This window comes from Phocoena phocoena, chromosome 13 (genome assembly GCF_963924675.1).
Source record: "Phocoena phocoena chromosome 13, mPhoPho1.1, whole genome shotgun sequence".
NCBI lineage: Eukaryota > Metazoa > Chordata > Mammalia > Artiodactyla > Phocoenidae > Phocoena > Phocoena phocoena.
Window position 1 is genome coordinate 14,423,582 of NC_089231.1, and position 25,082 is coordinate 14,448,663.

Below are 25,082 nucleotides of genomic sequence, written 5' to 3' on the forward strand. Positions count from 1 at the left end.
AAAGCCAGTTACCTCACCTCTGTTCAAAGTCCTGTACTGAGACACGTTTCCATTTTGTGCTCTTGTATAGCTGAACTCAACTCCCTCCTGTGGAGAGGACATGAGTGTTACTCAGAATATTTCCTGTCCCTGCTAAATGTACCGTGGGATATATCTTATTCTGATCTGTTCTTGGGGTAAGAGCAGTGAGCGTGCATCCATGTAAATTACAGTTGCCCCAGAGAACTTCCCTAGGTTTGGAGATCCATAGGATCCTTTAAGTGTACCCCTTAAATCTCAGCAGCTGAATGGAGGGCCATTGCCTCATGGCTACTTCAGCCTCAATCTGTATTGAAACAGCTAAGAGGTTCTAGTGGGTCAGGATACAAGCCCTTTCTCAATGCTGGGTCCTAGCGTTATCCAGCATTATTTGTTGAGTTAGCCTGGCCCCCTTCACTAAAGCCTTGTCATCTTCAGGCTGATTCCCATCCCTTGCCTTCCTCATGGGAGAGAATGCATCCATGTTTTTCCTCTGAATACTGCTCCTCATTAAAAGTGAATTCAGCTATCCTATGATGTCTAGACTGGCATCTGTCTCCCTTAAAACACTTTCTGTCTTGTGGATTAGTTTTGTTTAACCCAAAATGTATGTTGCTGCCATTGTGTACTAATGGCCTGAGTACTGTTAGTGTTTTGTATCCAAAAATGTTGGGTCTCTCATGCCAGGGTTAGATGAGTGGTAGTCACACCTAGATGTGTTGCAGTTTAAGTATGCCATAAGGCCTCCCCTAGCCTTCCTCACTTCAGGGTTGAGCTACCCCCCAGGAGAATTTGGACCCACTTTGTGAAGCCTACTGCTTTATTCTCGTGAGAAACCCATTTTTTTTTCTATTCTGTTGAATAACTTTGCACCTACAAAAATGATAATAATATGTACTTGTACACAGCACACTGTGGTATGTCAGGCATGCTGCTTCTGTTTTGTTGTTATGGGTTGTTGCCTCACTTCAAAATTTCCCAGACAGGGGGATCCATGTGTCTCTATGTTCAAATATGCCCAGACTCCAGAGGGTCCATGCAAGTTTGTTCAAGAACCCAGATGCTACATTCTGCTGTGATGAGAGAGCTGGGAGGGCTAGCCGGCTTCGGCAGTGCTACAAGTGTTCAGCCTGGGAGTAACAGGTTTCCTTCCTTCACCCCCAGTCCCCTTGAGTGTTTCTCTTGATTCCCGCCCCTTTATGTTGGAGAGGTAGGTGCACCTTCCTCTCTGCTCCCAAGGCCACCACACTCTCCCTTTATGCTACAGACTCTATTCTCCTGCTGACTGGATTCCCATAGGAAATGTTCGAGCAGGTTGGAACTGGTGGCAGCATCACAGTTACAATATCTCACCGACTTGGTCTTGCAGGAGGATGTGCTTTTACAGGACAGTTCCCACGAAAGAGACTTTCTAACATGTCATATCAAATTTATTTATTCTCTTTAAAATTTTGTGTTCTCTTTAACCTCATTCTCAGATACTAATGTTTATGGCTAATTTAGCAAGTTTGGATATTATTACATTTGAAAGAAATGGAAAAGGGTCAAGATTTCTTTCAGCTCCTCTGGAGATTTCAGGTGGGAGGACTATTTAATATTACCTTGTCTCAGCTTCAGTTGCTGTAATCATTTGGTATGCCTGTTATGAAGTGATGTGTAAACCAATCCCTGAAGATAAATAGATTTGAGTCAGTTTCATTTTTATAATTTCAAGGAGGGAAGTGCTGGATTCAGAGGTTTCAATCATGTCATCCTCTCTAATTTAACTTAGCAATTTTATTTCTATAACTATGTGAGACAGAGATCTGTGTCTGATCTAGGGATTTTTCCCATTGAGGCTAGATTATATGAAATTTTATCTCTGTTTTTTTCAATACCTGCACAAATTTGGGGTTGACATATCAATCACATTCTGTTTTTTTACAAGTTTAGGTGCAATGAGAGCTTGGCAGCAGTGGAAAGAAGTAGCGTTTAAATCCCTGAGCTTGGTTCATACATGCCTCAGGAAGCAGGGACTTAGAAAAATTCTCCAGGTGACTCAGGTGAAAACCATTTTGGTCTAAATGAAATATTATATAGTTCATTGATGGCCCCAAATAATAACTGCAATTTTCCCATTTGCTTTCAAGATTTTCCGTGAAAAGTATCTCAGCTCATCTTTTTTCATGGTCAGATTATCCTAGAGAATAGTCATAGAGTTTGTGACATATTGCCAGGTGCTTAGATATTTTAATGAGAATGGTCTCCTGTGGAGCCATTAGACTACAAGCTTTTGGAGAACAGACATTGTGTCTTGTTTATTATTATATTTCCATTTCCTAACACACAGAGCCTGCTCTGTAGTACATACTTAATAAGTGTTTGCTAAATGGAATCAGATTCCTGTAATTATTGAGGGCCATGCTCTGTTCTAGGTGCTGTACATGTATTAATTCATTTACATGGCACAAAAACACTTTTAAGTAGGTGCTATTATTATCTCCATTTTATGGCTGGAGAAGCTGAGGCATAGAGAATTAAGCAACTTCACCAAGTAAGTGGCAGAGCTAGGATTCAAACCCAGGTTCTGGGTCTAGGCTTGCATGCTTACCTATTACACAACCTACTACTCTTTCTCAGTCTAAATATCGGGTGTCTTGTTAACATTGGAGAACTACATATCTGTGTCTTCCTGGTGTGCATTGGTGAAGGGGGTCAAAAGGTACAAAGTTCCAGTTATAAGTCATTGGGGATGTAATGTACAGCATGATGACTATAGTTAATAATACTGTATTGCATATTTGAAAGTTGCTAAGAGAGTAGATCTTAAAAATCCTTATTATAATGAAAAATTTTTTTTGTAACTATGAGTGGTGATGGATGTCAAATAGAAAAAAAAGTTAGAGATCTTTGGTAGATCATTGGCAGACTGAAGTTTTCTAAGGCAGGGTCTATTGTCAACAGACATTTTATCTACAGATATTTTCCCAAAAAGTAAAACTTCCTACTGTTAGCATGAGGCTTTATAATCCATTCTTTTTTCTTTTAATAGTTTTATTTAATTTTTAAAATTTATTTTTGGTTGCATTGGGTCTTTGTTGCTATGCATGGGCTTTCTCTAGTTGCGGTGAGCGGGGGCTACTCTTTGTTGCGGTGCACGGGCTTCTCATTGCGGTGGCTTCTCTTATTGCAGAGCATGGGCTCTAGGCGTGTGGGCTTCAGCAGTTGTGGCTTATGGGCTCCAGAGTGCAGGCTCAGTAGTTGCAGTGCATGGGCTTGGTTGCTCCGCGGCACGTGGGATCTTCCTGGACCAGGGCTCGAACCCATGTCCCCTGCATTAGCAGGCAGATTCTTAACCACTGCACCAGCAGGGAGGTCCCATCCATTCTTAATTTTTGTTTAGATGTGTGTGTTTTCCTCAGAATTTTCACATGTAGAATGGTGTGACATTTGGATCCATGTGCTATGCAGTTATTGCCCTCTTACTATGTTAGAGGGAAGTCTTGCTTCCAATAGTCCTGTTGACCGTGGAGTCACACCAGAGCTTACTTGGGAAAGACTAGCTGCCAGAGGCCTAAGCAAAACCCCATAACTTTGAGCCATTAATGCAATTAATGCATAATAAAAAGAAAACTCCATTAGGATGGACAGATGTTTGACTGACTTAGAGCAGAGCAAAGATCCTAAGGAGATAGAAGGTAGAGAAGATTCAGATTTTCACAATGAAATAAGTAAACTACGCATTTGAGGAGAGAAAAGTGAAAAAAGGAGAAAAATGGCCAACCCAGTAGGCTCAGGAATAAGGTATGTTTATTTGGGGAGCCAGGAGGAGGTTGTATGTATAAATTGTCATGGGAGGCTACAGTAGGGCTAGAACCGTCCACACCTTTGCTTTTCTGTTTTTTAAGCATCAGCCATACCCAGAGCTGATGCGGAAGCCCTCAATAAAGTAGTTAACCCCAATTCTTCCATGGAATCTTTTGACACATCATATTTGAAGACTCCTCTATTAGTAATTTCAGTGATGTAGTCTTAAAATAATTCAAAACGGGGCTTCCCTGGTGGCGCAGTGGTTGGGAGTCCGCCTGCCGATGCAGGGGACACGGGTTCCTGCCCCGGTCTGGGAAGATCCCACATGCCGCGGAGCTGTTGGGCCCGTGAGCCATGGCCGCTGAGCCTGCGCGTCCGGAGCCTGTGCACCGCAACGGGAGAGGCCACAACAGTGAGAGGCCCGCGTACCGCAAAAAAAAAAAAAAAAAAAATTCAAAGCGACATTGTTATCTCTTTCAACTGCCATGAAAGAACCAACTACTATAATCTGTTTAATCAAAACTGCAAGCATTCACCCACTCATTTACCATTCAGCAAATATTTATAGAGAGCCCAGGTTAAATACATAAATAACTGAAGCCAGAGCCATATTGGGAAGTTATAGCTCTTCTATGAGAAAACAGCTACTTCATTTTTTAGAGCGCTTGTTATGATCTGTAGAACTATTTAGGAAATAACTTTGAGGTTCATATAAATATAGCTCTTTATGGCTGATTCATTTTGCTGTGCAATAGAAACTAACACAACATTGTAAAGTGACTATACTCCAATAAAAATTAATTAAAAATAAAAAAATAAAAAACAAAAAAACCCCAAATAAATAAATAAATATAGCTCTTAAATCTACAAAGACCATCCTTGCAAAGTTTCTGGATCTGTTTTCTGCTCCTCTAGGCCAAAGCCATTTTCTCTTTCACTTCTCTGCTCCTGATTTAATTGGCATAGTTATACTTGGATTCCGTCATTAAATCTAGGACAGTCTGGGTAGGGAACTTTTCGATGGACAGTCCTGTTTAGCCGACTGTGAGACCTTTGAAATGAAGAAGATATGGGAAGCAAAAGTAAAATGAGAACTGAAGGCATCACTTAGGGAAATGGATGAAGCCTAGAGCTGAAGGAAAGAGGAGGAACATAATTACAGAAGAGGCCGTGCTCAAGGAGGAAAGAGGAGCAGGGGGATATCAGCTTGGACTTCCCTTTCTTCCCCCTGCTCCGATCCTGACCCTGACTCTCAGCCCACTCCTTCCGGTTGGACAGAGTTTCTGTAACTCTGACTATTGGGGATTTTTAGAGGTTAACCTGAGGCAGGAAGTACATTAACAGTGAAGTTTTTCATCTGGGAAGCACTTTCTAGGTGGTGAGAGGTTTTTTTTTTTTTTTGCGGTACACGGTCCTCTCACTGTTGTGGCCTCTCCCGTTGCGGAGCACAGGCTCCGGACGCGCAGGCTCAGCGGCCATGGCTCACGGGCCCAGCCGCTCCACGGCATGTGGGATCCTCCCGGACTGGGGCACGAACCCACGTCCTCTGCATCGGCAGGCGGACTCTCAACCACTGTGCCACCAGGGAAACCCCGGTGGTGAGAGTTTTGATTGCTATGAGTTGTTACATATTGACTATCACCCTTGTAATCCCAGGTGAACTTCCATTGTGTACATGTGTTTTTGTGTGTGTGTTTGTGTGTGTGTGCATGTGTGTATGTAGGTCCAGACACCCACCCAGTTAAATAATTTATCTGTTCTCCATGGTTCTGGAAGGCCAGGACAACGTGTAGCGGTGCTGAGCACTCTAAGTAATCTTTTTCCTTTGTGGCAGGTTATGGAAATCTGAAGTGAAGGCTGTGATCCATTTGAGGCTTGAAATGGATGGGCAAAGGTACTGCCCGGTGTTAGAATCAGCTAACCCCTGTTATACGTGCACACATGTGTGTGTATGTGTGTTGGAAGAGCCTTTTGTTTTCTGATTTTATTATTGTTTTCCATTTTTATTGTCTGTACTATTTGCACTGCTGGACCTATTGTGGTTCTTTTTTTTTTTTTTGTCAAAGATTCCAGTTCCTTTAAAAGCAGACAGCACTCTCCGCAATCCTTGTCGTTATCACGACAACCCATTAAGAGTAGCAACCCCTTAGTAGCCCAGTGCCTCACTTTCCACCTGTACCTCATCCCAATTAACCACAGGTAAAACTTTAGAGATTGTGGTGCCATTGAATGCCAGGAATTATCATTGCTTCAGTCATCCCATTGGAGTGTCCTAGTTAGGACCTTACTATGCTGTTAGGTCCGTGAAGATAAGGACATTTTTTTTCAGGAGGCAGTTGGTTTTTTTTTTCCATTTGGGTAGTTCTCATATTAAACACAGTGCCTGGCACACAGTGGGGGAAATCAGTAAATATTTGTTAGGTGGATGAATAAATAAATAGATAAACAAATAAAAATTCTGGTTATTTTGAAATTAACTCCTGTAAATAAAATGAAACAAAAAACTAGACTAAGAAAGTTCCCTATATATTAATATTGAAGATATTTAAAAGACATTGTTAAGTGAGAAAGCGTGATATGGAATAATAACAATAGTAATAATAATTATTATTACCACATTAACTTCCAGAGATGGCTCCTTATTATTTCCAGACAGCTTGCAAATTCAGCCCTCCAAATCCCATCCTGAGTGTTGGATTTTTTAGGGCCACTCTTTCTAGGGCCATCTCTCTTAGATTTAGGTAAAAAAGAGACATTATTGGGAGGGGATTGTCATTCTAGAGAAGCAGAAATGAGGGAAAGAGGGAAGTGAAGTGGGGAAGGAAGCAGCAGAAATACAAAGAGGTGTGTTACTAAGTAAGACAAGCTTCGCCAAAACACAACTGGCTCTTCAGGGCTGGTAACAGAGGCAGCATTTACAGCTATAGATCTCAGAACAGTCCGTGTGAGGGGGGCAGACAGGTGAGCTATTTATTTCCTGCTTCCTTCTGTCTCACATTTCCCATTGGTTGGGATGTGCTCTCATGGACATTAACTCCCTTACATTTCTGGGTTGAATTACTGGCCTCTTCGTGTAGCTCTCGCGGAAGCTTGCAGTTTCAATCTCGTCAAATATTCAGGTGCTGAGGTTTCTCCTGACTGGTTGTTCTTTTGTATTTGCTCACATATATGCCATTTCCAGTGCTCTTCATTGCTTCCTGTGGACAGGAGTTACTATCTGGTATTATTTCCTTTAAGCCTGGTGTATTTCCTTTAGTATATCTTGTAGGGCAGTTCTGCTTGCAACAAATCTCACATTATTTTTATTTTGTTCTGGGAATGTCATTATTTCACATTGATTTTTCAAGGTTCGTTTTGCTGGAGATAGAATTCTTGGCTGATAGATTTTCCTCCTTTAGCACTTTGATTATGTGGTCCCTCTGCCTCCTGGTCCCATACTGTCTGATGGAAGTCAGCCATTATTCATGTTGTTCTTCCCTTTACATGACAAGTTGATTTTCTCTTTCTGCTTTCAAGATTTTTTTTTTGTCTTTGGCTCACGTCAGTTTGATTATGATGTGTCTAGGTGTGGCTGTGTTTGTGTTTATCTTACATGGATTTTGTTGACCTTGGATGTGTAGATTAATGTTTTCTATCAAATTTGAGAAGTTTAAGGCCATTGTCTTTTCAAGTATTTTTTCTGTTCCTTTAATCTGTTTTCTTTTTCTAGGTTTCCCATTGCATATATGTTGGGATGCTTAATCTGGATCTTCAGTTCTCTGAGGCTTTGTTCATTTTCCTTCAGTGTTTTTCCTTTCTGTTCTTTGGACTGGGAAATTTTTATTATTCTGTTGTTCACTCATGCTTTATTCTCTGATCTCTAATCTGCTATTGATCCCATATAGTGAATTTTTCATTTGGGTTATTCTGCTTTTCAACCCTGAAATTTCCATTTTTAAAATATGGGTTCTATTTCTCTATTGAGATTCCTTCTTTGTGGAATCATATTTTAATTCTTCAAGCATATTTATAATAGATACTTCGAAATTTTTTGTCTGGTGCATCCAACCTCTCAGTCCACTTGGAGTCAGTTTTTATTAAATGATTTTTTTTCCCTGAGGATGGGTCACATTTTCTTGTTTCTTTGCATGCCTTGTAATTTTTGATTGAATGAATCCTGGACATTTTAATTAATGTTCTGTAACAACTCTGGAGTCTGATATTTTTTAAATAATGTTTTTGGTAAATTACTTGGACATAATCTGTGGAATCTTGTTTTCCCCATTGTATGTAGCCACTAAAGTCTCTGGTCAGTTTATCTATTTTTGTTTGTATTTTTTAGCTAAACTTCATGAGGGTTGTTCCTATGTCTTCATAGCTCAGTGGTCAGTGAATGACTTGGGCAGAGGTTGGGCTCAAACTCTTTGAGCCTGTAAGGCTTCAACCCTCCGCTGAGGTTGGAAGTGCAAAGTTCAGCCAGTTTTAAGTCTCGGTTTTTTCTTTTCCACTGGGCTTTCTTGGGATTCCCCACCACATGCATGTGTCTTGCAATCCAAAGATGTATGGAGAGCTTTCAAAGCCCTTTAGAAGCTCCCTCGTTTTTAGCACTTAACCCCATCCATAACCACAATCTCAGGCTAGAAAAGAAGTAGCTTTTTCCTGATTGCTTCCTACTGAGGCCATCATTTTTAGTGAGAAAGCCATGTGTCACCCCTTTCCCCCATCCGTAATCCAAATAAAGATTGCTGCCTTTCGGGTGGCTGGTTTTCCAGTGATCCCTACTCTGGTAAGATTACCACTCCTGTCTACTGAGTTGGGGGTTGGGTACGTGACTAACCCCAGGCAACAAGGCCATAGACCTCTTTCTGTTCTTATTGGAAGCTCTAGTGGTTCTTCAAGATTAAGTACTTTATAATGTGCTGTCTGCTTTAGGTCTATTTCCACAGCCCCATAATAGTTGCTTTGAACAATTTTGACCAGCTTTGCACTTTGTGTGTGTGTGTGTGTGATGATTTGCTGACCTCTTCTTTTGCCTGCTGTTTTTCTTTCAATCTTTCTGTCTCACTTTGTTTTAATTTATCTTTTATAAAAATCAAGAGTTGGGTGTTCCTTTGTGATCTAGTGTTAAAAGGTTTTTTCCTTTTTATTAAGAGAATTAAACTTGTTTACATTTACCGATTTGACACATAAGTTGTATTTGATCTTAGTATTATTGTATTATTTTATGTAATATCTTCTGTTTTTGTAATGTTTTTAAAGTCTTAACTGTGTTTCCTGTTGGTCTATTAGTTTGTGTGTGTGCGTGTGTTTTTTTTTTAATGGAATTTAGAGAAGGTTATATCTTTGTCCTAGTGGTTATCTTTATAATTAAATTATTATATAATAATAGCCTTAGTCTTATATTTCTTTAGTCAATATCGATTGATTTCTACAGCATGTAACCATGTTTCCCTTACCATTTTCTTTCTCTCTTTTTTACAACTCAATTTTAATTATTAGTATTTTCTTAGTGTTTACATTTGTATTGCTAACCTACGCTTATATTTTATCACTTTAATGATATTATTGAAATCCTTTGACTATTAACTCTACAGGTGAAATAATAATCTTCCTGTACATCCTACCTTTTAACCTCTTTCTTCTCCAAATAGTTGTATGATTCCTACACTGTGGGGAGATATAATATTTTCAATTTCTTTTATTACCTTGATCTTCACATTTGTTCTGTTCTTAGTTTTATAATTAATTATGTTCAATTCTCATTGCCAGTCCTTTTACCTTTTCTTCCCCAAGGTATTTCTTCATTGGCTAAAGTTGGTTTTCCAGCAGCGTACTGGAGAAGAACCTATGAGTAACGTACTCCTTGCATACTTGCATGTTCAAATGTTTGTAGCTTTGCATCTGAAGCTACCATGAGTGGTTGCATACTTAATCCTTGACTTACACTTTCTTTTCTTGACTATATTTTCATATTGCCCTGCTTCTCGGACTGTATATTTCTGTAGAGACATTTGAGATCACTTTGTGACTTTTCCCTTTGTAAACAACTTAATCTTTATGCCTGGCTGTTCTGAGATTCTGTCTTTATCTTTATACTACAATAACTTTACCAGGATGTGTCTTGTTGTTAACCACACTGACAGGCACATGATGGACCCTGTGGTATGCAGATTCAGGGAACTCTTCTTGAATTGTGTGCTTAAATATTTATTCTTTTGAATTGTTTCAGTATTATTCTTTAGCATCTCCAATTATGCATATTTTGCATTTGCTTTGATTACTTTCCATAATCATTTTTCCTCTAGGCCTTTGAAACATTTTCTTTATTTCCTGTGCATTTTTTCACTCTATTATTTCTGTCCTTTAAGTCCCTAACAGTGTTTTCCACAGCGTTTATTTCTTCAGTGATTTTTGGTTATTCCACTGATGGCTTTTCCCTTCCCTTTTACTTATTTCCTGAGTTCTATCAGCTCACATTTTAATTTCTTCTGTTGCCTAAAAGGTAACTCTTTTACCTGAGTTTTGCATTTCTGCTTTGTGATCTTTCTTCATAGAGGTGATGTGTTAGTTTGCTAGGGCTGTCATAACAAAGTGCCGCAGACGGAGTGGTTTAAACAATTGAAATTTATTTCCTCACATTTCTGCAGGCTATAAATCTGAGATCAAGGTGTTGATTTCTTCTGAGGCCTCTTTCCTTAGCTTATAGATGGCTATCTACCCCCTCTGTCTTCACTAGTCTTTCCTCTGTGTTGTCAGTGTCTTTATATCTTCTTTTTATAAGGACATCATATTGGATTAGGGCCCACTCCAGTGACCTCATTTAGCTTTACCACTTTAAAGATCTTATCTCCAGATACAGTAACATTCTGAGGTACTGGGGATTAGGTCTTCTATGTATGAATTTGGCGGGGGCTAAGAGGGACGGAGTTCAGCCCATAGCAGGTGAATGCTTTGTTATTTTTTTGAATTCTTGTTAAATTATTTAGTTTTCATTTTAATCTGCCCTTTTGACTACATTTTCTGGTTAAATATTCTTTATCTAATGGTAAAATTTACTTTTTTTCCTTCATGTTTTTTACTTATAGTATTTTCATGTTGATTTAATATATTACTCATTGAATTTTCCTGAACTGTCTTTTTGTTTAGGACTTCTGCCTGTGTATGTGGGGTGAGGTGGGTGGGAGTGGGTATGTGTGCATGGTAGCCTTCCAAAGGCTCCCTTCTGCCCTGCTCACAGAGAGGGACTGCTTTCTACAACTGTGGCTCCTGAAAGTGAATCACTGGGGGTGCCTTCTTCCCTGTTTCTCAAAGTGAAATAAAACCCATCCAGGAGACTTCATTTTGTCAGCTTTCTCACCTCTACTTCCGCACCCATTTTAAAAAACCAGGTATATAGCCTTTGTGCTTCAGTGGTTTCACTTTAAGGAAGTTTTTTTTTTTTTTTCCCCCAATACTTTATAGGATTTGTATCATTGGGCCCTCTCAGCACTCTTAGCATTTCCTTTCTGCCTGACATCCTGTGTGGCTTTTGTTTTATTTCTGCTAATTTTGGAAGGCTTTATGTATGTTTATGAGTCAGTAGATTATGAACTTCTTTTAGTTTTACTGAAAATAGAGTTTTAAGTTGTTTTTTTATCTTGATTTTTAGGATAAGATGTGGAAAGATAATTCTTATTCAGCCATGTTTATGATGGAAGTCAACTAGTAATTTATTGAGTGATTACTGTCTGCCATACTCAGGGCTAAGTACTGCAATGGATTATATGCTATTTAATTCTTATCCTAGTGATAAATAGGATGATAGATATTATAGATTAGCACTTTTATTTCCATTCTCTCTCTCTTTTAGAAATGTTAAATTGCTGCTATAGCTGAAAAGTTTATTCTACATTTCTCAGACTTCCTTACAACTCAGGGTTGTGTGTGAACTGATGCGCCTCCATGCTATTTAGAATCCAGACATGAGGTGAAGTCCACATGCTTTTGCTTCTGCAAGGTCTGCGGTGGAGGCATTTGTTGTTGTGTAACAGTGATAACAGGGTGGTTGTAGAGAGGTAGAGTGTAGTATCCATTGTCTGGTGATGTGTTCTGAAAGCCTACAGTTGTGGTAGCAGCTTTGGATTTCTAGATCCTAGCAGAAATGGCATGGGATTAGTAGTTGGGACAGTGGCTTCCTGATTCACTTGATTCCAAATTGTGGCAGAGACAGCAGCTCCCATGGAGGACCAGTGGTGTGGTATTGTCCTACTGGTGTCTCTTCTGAAACTCAGTCCAGAACATGCTCCTCCAGCCCTTCCTCACAAACTTTTGTAAACTCTTGTCTGACTCCAGAATCTCTCATCTAACTACTAAGATTGATCACAGATATCAAACATTTCTATAGGGTTAACTGTGTGTCAGACAGTTTTGAGCACTTTAAATTTATTGACTCACTAACTCTCACAATAATCCTATAAGCCAGGTATTTTTTAAAAAAATTATCTTTATTACATATATAAGGAACTAAGAAACAGAAAGGCTGAAGAATTTTCCAGGGGCCACACAGGTCTACTCCAAAGTCCAAGTTCTTAATGACTCAGCTGCCTTCATCTCAAAAATGAGGTTTGCCTTTATTTTACATTTTGAGATTTTATTTATTATTATTTTATTTAATTTATTTATTGTTTCTGGCTGCATTGGGTCTTCGTTGCTCCTTGTGGGCTTTTCTCTGGTTGCAGCAAGCCGGGGCTACGCTTTGCAGTGTGTGGGATTCTCATTGCGGTGGCTTCTCTTGTTGTGGAGCACAGGCTCTAGGCACGCAGGCTTCAGTAGTTGTGGCTCGCACATTCTAGAGCTCAGGCTCAGTAGTTGTGGTGCACGGGCTTAGTTACTCTGCGGCATGTGGGATCTTCCTGGACCAGGGCTCGAACCCGTGTCCCCTACATTGGCAGGTGGATTCTTAACCACTGTGCCACGAGGGAAGCCCAAGGTTTTCTTTTTTTAAGATCCAGTCTTAATTTTGTGAACAGTTGTTGGATATAGGTTTTATTTTTATAAATTCATCAGCTTGGTCCTATTCAAATTCTTCCTACTAGAATATTCTGAATAGCTCTTTAATGTGTTGCCCATATAATGGAAATGGCACTGTCATAGAATTATGGAATATCAGGATTAGAAGAAGACCTATTAATTATTTAGTTCAAGGATTTGGATTCTCTCTATAAATTTTTTGCCTATTTATCAGTTTGCCTGGGAGGTTCAGCATTTTCTCCAGACAGCCATTCCATCTCCAGCCAGGATCTATTAGTAAAGTCTAACTAAGATTGAATTTAATATGCATTGTTCTGACGCCCATTCTTTAACTCTTGGTAAATACATACCAGCTATTATTTCTGTTTCATAAGATGGCTCTTTGATTATTTGAAGATAGTTATCATGCCTCCTGGAATCTTTCCTTTTCTTCTCTTTAGGTGACCTATTTCCAATTCCTTCAACACTTTGTCGGGACTTCCATTGGCTCCAACATACAGATTGCTCTGAATTTATTTGAACAAAGCACAGATTTAAAGTTGGGTGTGATTGGCAATGAACAGTCTAGGACCTCACCACCCTTGTCTTGGATATTGTATCCTTTGAAGAACTACATTGCATTGAATCATAATGAAATAAGAGTCAGTTAAATCTGTAACCTTTTCGACTCATGCATCTGTTAGGATTGTTTCTTCCATTTCTTTGGGGCTGTTCCCTTGCTGTCTGTGCTCTAGCCACACTGGATTTCTCTCAGCTGGTTACTGTGCCATGGCACATCTGTGTAGGGCTTTTACACAATTGTTCCCTCTGCCAGGCTGGTGTAGTCTTCTTTTTCCTGCTCCAGTTCCCCTCACCCCTCTTTCATGCCGCCTTCCCATTTGACTGGTTATTTGCAGCACACCCTAATGTTTTCCATGTATATGTTGTCAAGTGGGCAGCCTTTCCTGATATTCTGTCTATGTTAGGTCTCCCTAATCCATACTTCCAAGGCTCTGTGCTTCCACCTTCATGGACTTATCTCACTCAAAATTATTGTAAATGTATAATTTTCATGCAAGATTAAGAGTTTATGACCTTTTTGTTTACCTTTCTATTCCCAGTTCCTGGGAGAGGTTCAAAATGCATATAATGACTAACTGATAATAATGGGACTTCAAATAATTTTCATTAACTATCATGTTGTTGGTTTTGACCCATTTAGTCCATCAAGATATTTGGGATTCATGTCTGTGTCACTGAGAATATTTGCCAATGTCACTAACAAATTTCGTTCGCATGCCATTCGTGTTCTTATCCAGTTGATGGCTAGCATCCTTTATCTTAATACTGGAAAGCTCCCTCCAGGCTGATGTCAACCCTCTGAATTATGCCCATGTAGATAAGATTGAATTCACATTGCCATATGACCATTCAATTCACATTTCTTAGTTTGTCTACATGATATTGAGATAGACATTAATTGCCTTTTTTGAATTTTGAAAAGAAAAAATAAATCCTATTACATTTCCCTGAAATATCTTGTCTTCTAAGCTCTCAAAAATTAGTCTAACTTAATTTAGTAAACATGCAGCTGGCTTGTAGTAAACACGCTTTCTTTTTCTAAGCTCTTACTAACTAATTTTTAAACAGAATCTTGCTTAAGATTATGCTCTATAATATACATATGTATAATTTTTGCAGAACTGAGTCACAAAGCACCTTTTTTGTAATTATGTTTATCACTCTCAAGAAATTTGTCATCAACATACTATCTAATACACGATTCATATTCAAATCTCCCCCATCATCACAGTGATGTTCTTCAGAGAAAGATCCAAGTAAGGCTGATATGTTGCATTTAGTTCTCATGCCTCCTTAGTCTCCTCTAATCTGGAAGTTTCCCTGCCTTTTGCAACTTTTGCAACATTGAAAGTTTTTGAAGAATTCAGTCTAGTTATTTTTTAGACTGTTTCTCAATTTGGGTTCATCTGATCATTTCCTCATGATCAGATTCTGGTTAAACATTTTTGGCAGAAATACCACGTAGGGGATGTGTTCTGCTCAGTGCATTACATCAGGGGACATGTGATGATCATTTATCTCATTGTTGGTGATTTTAATTTGATCTTCTGGTTAAGACGGTGTCCACCAAGTTTCTCCACTGTAAAGGTAACTTTATTTATTTGTATTTAAAAACTACTTTGTGGAGTGACATTTTGAAGCCTGCTCATTTTCTGAAATTAGACCTTTGTGTTCTCCACAACTTTTCCTTTTAGTGACTTTTCAAGAATGTTCATTTGTACTCTCCATAAGAGAGTCAGTGGGTTCCTGCTGGGTCGCTCCATGGCGAGAGGAATTTGACTCTCAGCTATTCTCTAACAAGCTCTTCACCTAATATGAGCTTTATTTCTCTCTTGCCAATGTCTGTTCCCTGGTATCACGCTGAAGATCAATCTCTTTGTAAGCAACAAAGTTGAGTAGTCTCCTTTTTCCTCTGTTATATGTTGAAATTTCACTATAACCCAAGCCACTGTTGCTTTCTTGATATGTCCAGTTCCATCCCATTCAGCTATTTTACCAATTGTTTTGTTACCTCTGTCCTTTGCACACATTCTTGGCAGGCAGAGTACAAAGTACAAAGTATTGCACTTTGATTATTAGGTGCTACATTTGGAAATGTGTGCCGTGCTTACCCACGAGAGGGTCATATTCTGGGCACTATCCTTCAGACACTTGGAACCGAGGACAAAAACACTAGATTTATCATTAACTCATTAGTTTTCCTGGGATGTAGGCTTATTCCTCTTTTTCCTTTCTTTTTTCTTCTGCGTTATATTCAATGGCACCATTTAACTGGAATTGCTTTTGCAAAGATCACCCAGCAGTTATTTTCTGCCTTATCTTACTGGGCAGTTCTGTACATGTGACCCTGTTGACCACTCTATCTTTCTAAAATTTCTCTACCCCCTGGCTTTCCAGACAGGACACTGTTTTATTCTCTGATAGACAACTGACCATCTCTGCTACACTATGATTGTAAGTTTTCTCAAACATTTATTAAAGTAATTGTCTCAAAGTTTTGGCATGAAATATATTATTGCATATATATTTTAAATAATTTTTGTTTTACTTAATTGTGGAATCTTTTAATAGGACAAAAGCCCTCAAAATGATTCATTAGAAATCCTGTACGATGTCAAAGAAAAATTGCACCAGAGTTAAACAGGCAAGGAAGACTTTATTCTAGACTATTGCAATAGGGGAGAGAGAGTGAACTCAACTCTGCTGAAACAAAAAGTGAGAGGGTTTTTAAGCTCTGAGGTGAGCTACTGGAAAAGTACTGGAGGGCATTAGAAGGAGGTTTGGTCAGTGGGATTAGTCCATCTGTGTTGGCTAATTGTCTCTTGTTCAAATTATCAGGTATCACCAGGTTATTGGCACTTCTCCCCTCCCACAGAGACTGGGAGACAGGGGTGCTGTCTTTTCTTAACGATGACGTTTCAAAGAGATGCTCTTCCAGGTCCTTGAAACAGAAACTCCTGGGTTATAAAACTGGCAGTATGGCTTTCCTGGTGGCACAGTGGTTGGGGGTCCGCCTGCCGATGCGGGGGGGCGCGAATTCGTGCCCCAGTCAGGGAGGATCCCGCGTGCTGCGGAGCGGCTGGGCCCATGGGCCATGGCCACTGAGCCTGCGCGTCCGGGGCCTGTGCTCCGCGATGGGAGAGGCCACAGCGGTGGGAGGCCCGCGTGGCGCGAAGAAACAAAACAAAAACTGGCAGGAGGCTGGAAGAAGGTTTATCTACATTTCAAAGGAGCAGAGAAAGAATTTGCGTTTACAAGTTTTTTTAAAAGTAAATGGTGTAAGAAAAGGGAGGTCAGGGGCCTGTGTTCAGGAAGAAACCTGTCTGAGGTTTAGTCAAGCTGAGGGGAGCATCAAGGCATTTTGAACAGTGCAGAGTTAGGGCTTCTAGCATATCCGCCAATGCAAGAATCACCATTGACTCTGAGTTTTGAAACAAGTTCCTGCTCATATGCAGAGGCCAAGGTGAAAAAGGGAGCTCTCCACCTGAAGAGAATATTAAAGGAAGAGTCCAAAGGTGTGGACAGGGACAGGAGGTTCTGTGCTGGGAAGACAGGAGGCACCATGGCCCAGAAATTCAGTTTGTAATGATTTTGTTTCTGACCCACGGGAGGCTTTGATCTTGCCTCTGTGTGTTCCATACACAAAGAATTTTTATATTTTTATATCTTCTAATTAACTTTGAGGCCAGAGCCTTTGAGGCTGAGAAAAAGCATAGTTATTAATTCCCACACTTCACACTTCCTTCTCCTCTCACAACTTCCCTGCTGTCCTTTATGTAGGGTTTTAATATGACCTTCCTGTCTTGGTATCGTTGTTCCCAAGTTTAAATCCTGTTTTATACTATAAAGCTCTTACATTGAGGCTGTAGTTTCATTATTTTAGTTTTTGTTCAAATGACCTTGAAGTACCTGTAGAGAGAGCTAAAAATTCGTAAATATTTTAAATGGTTTAGGATTTTTATGGTATTCTTTTATTTTTCCAAAGACTTGATCTCTATCCCTCTTCATTTATAAATTTCTGAGTCTGATCTTATTCAACAAAATAGTTAATCTCCATGATTTCTGGTAATCTACCATTATCTTAGCATCTGATGGGCATGTAATTGCTCATTGTATTTGTTTGGAGCCCCAAAGAACAAAGGTTTTGCAATTTGGAAATATAATTTACTATTCCATGACTCTTCATTTCTACCCAGATGCTGGCCCTTGTCTAAATGCAGATCAGTGGACATTGTGGGGCTTGTTTAAATATGAACAAAGTCTAAAAATCTAATATGATGATAATTTTTTTCCTTATATTCTGAGGACAAACTGAAGTTTTGTGCAGAATGATGTATCGCTTGGTTAGCAAACGCTGATTGTTTTCCTCCATCTTCAAGTCTCCAGTTGTTAACTGTTCAGTTTCTTTTGCTTCAAAGTTTTTGTTCTAAATTCTTTGTTTGAGATCTACACATAAGACGAAATATCTAACCAGGTGATATTTTAAAAAGTTTTGGTAGCACTGAGTTATGACTCAAATGACTCAAAATATTTGTAAAAAATTAGTGATCAGTAGTTTTTTCCACTAGCCTATTGCATAGATTGCAGTAATTGTTTTGGCAGGCTTCTCAAGAATAGGAAAATTCATTCAAAACACTTTTATTTTCTGTACAAAACTGGAGACTTGATACAAAGATTGGCAAGAGTAGACTATTTCATGGAGGTCTTGTCTGTGAGCAAATGTGTAGAAGAATTTAGGGTCAGTTAACATTAATTTAGTGCCTATCAAATAACAAGTAATCTAGTTTTACTTATGTGATTTCATTTAATGTTTCCCTAAACCATAAGCAGTGGATGCCATCTCTATTTTACACATAAATAATCTCTAAGTTTGAGGAGTTGAACAAGTTCAAATTTATGCAACCAGAGTTAGCTTGGACATTTTAGATATTTATTAAATAGCTGTCACGTATTAGCCTCTTCTGTCACAAAAAAGAGCTCTACAAAATGAATTATTTAACTAGTATAAGTCCAGTCCCCACAACTGAAAAAGGTATTATTATTATCTGCATTTATAGGTATGTAAACTGAGTGCCAGAAAGGATGAAATGGTGTACTTAAGATTAAAGAGGTGGTAAAGGGCAGAGTTATGATTGACCCCAAGAATGGTAACTCCAGAACCTGAACTCTGACACCATGCCGACCAGCTGGATGGTGTTTCCAGCATTGTCCACAAGGCACTTGGAGAAAATGAAGGATGAGCTCATGGTCGTACCTGTGTGGGTATCCATCCTCCCTCCAAGATGGAGTAGGTGTGGTGGGTGGGTGGTGGGAGAGATTATGCACACAGCTCTGTGCCAGGTGATTTGCTGTCCACAGCTGCTCCTGAGTCCTCCCTAGGCTGGACTGTTTCCAAGGAAACATGAAAAGGTGTTGGAAATTTGGATATAATATTCTGATCCTTATTGACAAGAAAAAAAAGTAAACACTTTGCAGTTATCTACTCCACTCAGACACTGTTTCCTACTGCTCTAGCCCCAGAACTGGGTTTTAGGGGGCAGCTGGTCAGTGGGGCTCCCCTCGCCTCTGTGTATGGAACTGGAGGATTATGACTCAGGGCCTCTTCTAATCAGGGCTTTCTGTATCATGCATGTATCACCAGGTTATTGGCACTTAGGCTGAAATTTGAAACATTTCATCTGATTTAGGCTTGTGGGTCTTCTCTCTGTTAGTAATGTACCCTGTTTCGCACCAGACCCAATTCTCAAGTGAACTTAAGACCATATTTTGTTCATTGCAGCCTAGATTACTACCTGGCATGATGGCATAGTGTCTACAGGTATAGGCGCTGGTGCCTGGCTTCTTGGGCTCAAATCTCAAGGCTCCTGTGATACCTTGTCCAGGTTATTTAAACTCTTAGTGCTTCAGTTTCCTTGCCAAAAAAATAAGAATGGTACAGTAATAGTACTTATATCACAAGGTCTAAATAAGATAATACATTTAAAGTGCTAAAGAGCAGTGCTGACAAGTCATGTTACCTTGTAAGTATTATGATCAAATGGGATAGTATTAGGGATGTATGGAGGAATAGAATTAATATATAAAAGAATTAGAATAATTACTTAATATAATTACTTAATAAAATATTTAGCAAATATTAATTGAAAACCTATTGTGTGAGACATCATGCTGGTCAAAAATGTTTATATTTTGTCTGTGCCCTGAAGGATGTTACAATTTTTAAGAAATATAAGTTATAAATATATTTGAGATTTACGTGCCTGATAAGAATCATTTTATGAAAACATAGGGGAGGCAGAGAGGAGTTATTTCCTGTTGTTACAGTGAGGGGAGCATCATTAATCAGGATGGGGAGAATTTCAATTGATGGTATTTGGGTTTTGGTGGAAGATACCACTGGCAGAGGAAACCATATGAGCAAAAGCATGAGGCAATTTATATTTAGGGAATGATGCATTCTGATAGGTGTCCTGCTGGAGAGTAGTGAAAGCCATTTGGATAAGTATAGAGACTGTGACCGTAGGGAAGCAAAGATAATAGTCACATGTGGTGTACGGGGTATGACTGGCCCTCATGGGAACTGGGCCAAGTGCTCCAGACTGTCCTCCCCATCTCTGCACTTCTGCTCTCCTCTCCTTTCTGCATTGCCAGGTTTTTTTCTTTCTTGTTCATCATTTCTTTTCCCTTCATCACTTCAGCTTGCTTTTCGGGTTGATGTAATCTTGACTTTATCTCTTTGGATCCTTTCAGTTTCAACAGCTGATGCCAACTGCTCAGCTTCAGGGCATCTAATATTCACATTCCTTGGAGGAATCTGCTTGATTACCCCATCTTTTCTTATCAGGACAAGGCATAGGCCACCGCCAGCCCAAGGATTGATTGCTTTGGGTCAGGTGCTGCCCTTTGTTCCATCAGCTGTGACTAGAGGTGGCAAGCTCATGTGACATAAAATATAACCTCCTAAACATCAAGGGCAGTTTCCCTTAGAACTGATGTGGGCCTGACAAAATGCTGAGGTTTGCTCTGGCTAATATACTTGGGAAAGTTATCAGGACTACAGATACATTTGAATAATTCACAGAGCAATGCTGCTTGCAGTCATGAGAATGGATGGCATCACTGAAAAATACCTTTACAAAGTGTAGGTAACATTTTGGGAATAGCTACATTTAATGGGTGAGAAGAGGCAGAGGTTTTAAGGTACAGGCTGAGATGGTATAAAAAGGCATCCCCTGTCCCTGATCAGTGGTGGGAGAGGACACCGGGCCACTCCAGTTACGTCTGCAGCTGCACGGAGGAGCAAGGAACACAAGCTGGACCTGCTGTTGACCAATAAGATATGGAAGAAGGAAAGAAGCCAGCACATCTATTTCTTGCCCTTCGTCCTCATCAAGGACTGTTTCAAGAAATAGTAGTTATATAGGCTTTGTGGAGACAACTGGCGCGATTGAGCAACCAGCTGTGTTTGTCCTGAGACTGTGGCCAGCACAGTAACACATCCCCATGTTTTTGCTTTCTCATTTCCTCTATTACTGCTTTTTCCCCTTATTTTTGGGTTTTCCCTCTTCATTCCCCAAAGCATTAGCTGATATGTTTTTCCTCAGGCTCAATTTTCAAGGGAACCTGGGATAAAACACCTTCATTAAATATATCGACCATTGCTCACAGCATACGGGACACCCAGAGGTAATAAGTTAAACTCTAGTCTGGTGTTTCCCAAGGTGTGGTCCTTCGACCAGCAGTATCAGCATCATCTAGGGATTTGTTAGAAATACAAATTCTTAGGCTTTGCAAAAGTCTTGCTGTACCTACTGAATCAAAAATTCCAATTGATTTTAATGCATGCTAATATTTGAAGACCACTGCTATAGTCCAGGGGTGGGCAAACTTTTGTCTGTGAGCCAGCTGTTTGTTTTTGTGAATAAAGTTTTATTGAAATACAGCCACACTCACTTGTTTACTTATAGCCTACAGCTGCTTTTGTGCTACAAGGCAGAGTTGAGTAGCTGAGACAAATATTTACTATGTAGCCCTTTAGGAAATGGTTTGCCAGCCCGGCTGTAGTCCAACCCTGAACTTCTGTTTCCCTCGGGAACTGACTCTTTTCAAGAGTCAGTGGTTTTCTTTCCCAAACTTGTTTGTGCCAGTGTTCTTGTTATTGCAGCCCCTTAACTTAATTGCATTTATATCAACCCATGTCATATGAATTCAAAAAAGAAGTAGGGATTTGGGGTTTTGCCTTCATGAAAACTAAGTCAAATGTTTTGTAGAGGCATGGGGTTAGTAGCTAAAATATATTACTGTAAAACTAGGTGTGTATAATATAACCATATTTACCAGAAGGAGATAATAAAAATCCAGAAGGATTTTGCATTCATTTTGTGTTTAGATTCTGACTCCACTTTAAAGGAACCGGAACTGGGAATTGAGGAAATGCACTAGGGGTGTGGTTTAGGAAAGAATGGTCTTTTAGAATATCTATCAGAAGAATCATACTCAAAAAATGGCTTAATCCTATAAAAAGATTGGTGAATAAATACATATCATATTTCAAATTAATGAAAAGTATAGATTTTTATGATTTCAGCATTAAATAACCTTCTTGATTGAGTAGTCAGGATACTGACAGAGGCATGGAAGAGGGCTTCTTGTAGGTGTATTAGAAGCACAATGTCCGCATGTCATGCCCACAGGCACCTACAACTCTGTTTCTGTCCTTCACCAGGGTACACAGAAGAGTTTCTCAAATGTGTTCTTTGAACTTATGCAGTAGAATCACCTTATTAAAATATAGATGTTTGGAAAGATCCCTGGGCATCTTAAGTTTAAAAGCCTCCGTATGATTCTTAAACATGCTAAAGAACCAGTGGCACAGAATAATCACTTATTTAATTATTTACGTTCAAGTCATTAAATATAATGCAATCCAAACTCAAAAGGACTATATGAAAACAGTTAATGCTTATCTTCTCCTAATTTCACCCATTAAAAAGTTGTTATTGTGTTATTTGTAGCCCTCTTTAAATTCCTTTGGTAGCAAATGATGGATAAATAGGTAGACAGGTTTTAGTCTTGCTCCCATTTACTCTGCAAAAGCCTGCATCAGACAGTGAGTTTTAGTAGTTTGAGGAGCCCCAGAATTGAACTACCTAAACCCTAAAGCTATAAAAGTATAAAGTGTAAAATAGAATATAGATGTGAGCGTGAATGTCCATATGAATGCATAACAGGATGTTAATCTTTACATTTTGTCCAAGGCACCTACACAGAATAGATGTTCGATGTGAAAGTGGAGTGGCAACTCCAAGACTGAGAACTGCTGAGATGGCTCTAGATCCACGAGGAGACACTTCCGGGTGGAGAGAGTACAGAAGAGGGTTCCTTGACTGGCTCTTCTTGGGGAATTATTACTAACTTGGAACAGTGCTGCCTCCTATTTCGAGTGGGGAGCAGGGAGGGACCCCTTGCAAAGCCCAGTTTCATGGAGTTTGAGGTCTGGTGCTTGACTCATGTTTGAGAAAGTAAGAGCAACATGGAACGTGGTGCATTAGCGGGGAGAAAATAAGGGGAGGAAGTGGGGGAAGGGGAGAGGGAGAGGGAGAGAGGGAGGGGGAAGAGGGCTGACTGGGGATTAACTACCTCCCACCAGGGAAGTGTTTCCTGAAGGCGCCCCGTGGGTGTGTGGGAGGAGAGCTAGGCTGCTGCAGCCTCCGTGGGCCCTCACCAGGAACACTAGGATGTGCGGGGACATCAGCAGTGAGAGCGCGTTAGCACAGCAGACCCGAGAGCCTTGGTCAGAGGGTCCTAGCTGGGACCCTGTCAAGAATCCCTTGAAAGCTTCCACGGGAGGGAGAGTGAGCCTCAAATGGCTGTTGCAGCAGGAGAGCTCAAAATCCCTTTACTGCAGAAGCCGTTCTCAGCCAGTAAGGGTCTCCTGTTCCATTTCTTCCTTGTTTCCCCCTCTCCCAATCTCAACACTGGTGAGTAGGGGGCAAATGAGTAGAGAAAGAATGCAGACTCTGACAACAGCTCTCTCCTTAAAAGGGGTGGTAAGCCTGCCTCCAACCTAAGGATGAGTCAAGAACCCTGGACCCTGGAGTTTTCATCCAGGACTGGGGAGGATCATCCCACTGAGCAAATCCAAAGGAAGTTTGGGAAAGAAAAAAATAAGCTGTATTTTAATTACATCCACCTTGTGCCCGGTCAGCATGCCAGTCACTCGTGACACTTCGGAACAAAACAATTTTGAACTGCAAGGGTCCACATATACCCGGATTTTTTTTTCAGTAGTAAATACTACAGTACTACACAATCCGAGGTTGGTTGAATCCTCAGATATGGAGGAACTGAGTACGGGGAAGGCCAACTCTTAAGTTGCAGGCAAATTTTCGACTGCGTGGAAGGTGGGTGACCCTAACATCTGCATCGTTCAAGGGTCAACTGTACATATGTATATACATATGTACAGCATGTATATACATGCTGGTCCCCGAAGATAATGGCTATATAAAGACATTCACAGAGCAGCCTAAGGCTCTCAAAATTTGGAGGGGGGGATTTTGGAGGCATTTAGCCATGTTGCTGTCACCTGAGTATTTTTACCAAATCACTTGAAGAAAAACCTGACAAAAAAGCTTCTTTGTAGCAGTTGTGCCATGATGAAACCATCTTTAGGATGATCACTTTTCAGGGCAGATACAATCAATCATCTGCCTGAGACAGTCTTTAACTAAAGGCCAGACAAATTTTTCCTAGACACCGTGAAGAGAAATATTTAAAAACTCAAATCATTGTCTGCAATGTCAAAGGTATTATTTTGAGCTTACATCATTCTTCTGAACTTGGCACCATATAAATTGCCATCTTACGTCACCTGCTAAGTGATCTTGTATTTTCCTGTATTCCAAGTTTGAAAATCACATTAAAATATTCACTTAACCTGCAAATCAAGCCAACTGCCTGTACTGTGCATTTCCTGTTTGTGGTTTCATATCTGCTTTCTCCCTTTTCTCACCAGCTCTGAGGGTCTGCCTCAGGCTTCCTTGTCTTCTGGCCTCTGGTTACAGCAGGACAGAGGGAAATCTGAGTGAGGTTGGGGCATTTTAACTCAGCTCTCACCCTGAGGGGCTCCCCATGCTGACCAAGGACCCTGTTCCTGTCAGGGGTCTCTCCTCACAGCCTGGGGATGGTAACTTAGATCTGTTCCTAATGGGATTCCCTGGTATCCCTTGTGGCCCCTCACACCTTTGTATACATTTATTAAACTTTCCTTAGATTACCTAATCTGAGTGCCCTCTGCATCTGGCCAAGACCCTGGTTTATAGCCTATTTTGTTTGTCATTTAGCATATAAAAGCATAATGTATATTTGAGACATTATTTTCATAAAGAGAAAAGGGTCATGGGAATCATAGGGTTTACTTATCTTTTATTCCTTTCTAACTTTCATGTTAGGATTTGAGAATGTCTGTTTCTTACTTGATCTCAGACTTTCCTGCTGTTTTCCCAACTTAACTTTGAATTGAGGCAAAACCTCAAAGTTCCAGGGATAACTTTGGAGAGGGGGGTGGATAAGAGCAGAGTGGACAAGGCCCAGGACCCTTCTTCGAAGCTTCCGCCAGAATAGCTTCCTTTTCATCTGTTCTCTAGGTTGAGCTTCTTTGTAAGAATAAGTTTGTAAGTTTGATAAAAGAATTCCACTGTTTAAAATGTGCGAAAATCAGTAGG